Here is a 338-nt window from a genome sequence, read left to right on the forward strand (position 1 = left end):
AAGAAAGAAAATCCAATCTTTTCTTTTTAAATCAGGCTTTTAAATTTAAATCGGATTCTTTCAATTTAAATCAGATTTTCTTCTTTCTTTCTTTTTTGATTCATCAGAATAAAAATACTTGGAAAGCTATTATATATTGTATATATCAATTTAAAACACATTTTGGGAGTGGTTTTACAGTATGTTGCATCATCTCTCACTTGGTTATAAAGTGTTTGAACCTGTCAAGCAGCCCAGAATCCATTGATCAGGATTGTATCATCTCTCTGTCCTGACTCCTGTTCCTGTATATATCATGGTATGCATGGCCGGACAAGTGCCACTATGTAGTTGTTTGG

The 338-nt window shown here is 32.5% G+C and overlaps 1 protein-coding gene across 2 annotated transcripts in view; it reads right to left on the reverse strand.

Annotated features, from left to right (window-relative positions):
- Positions 1–338, reverse strand: part of LOC119590846 (1-phosphatidylinositol 3-phosphate 5-kinase-like) — a 38,892-nt gene that overhangs the window by 6,076 nt on the left and 32,478 nt on the right. The window lies entirely within an intron of this gene.

The sequence above is a fragment of the Penaeus monodon genome, chromosome 27, assembly GCF_015228065.2.
Source record: "Penaeus monodon isolate SGIC_2016 chromosome 27, NSTDA_Pmon_1, whole genome shotgun sequence".
Taxonomy (NCBI): domain Eukaryota; kingdom Metazoa; phylum Arthropoda; class Malacostraca; order Decapoda; family Penaeidae; genus Penaeus; species Penaeus monodon.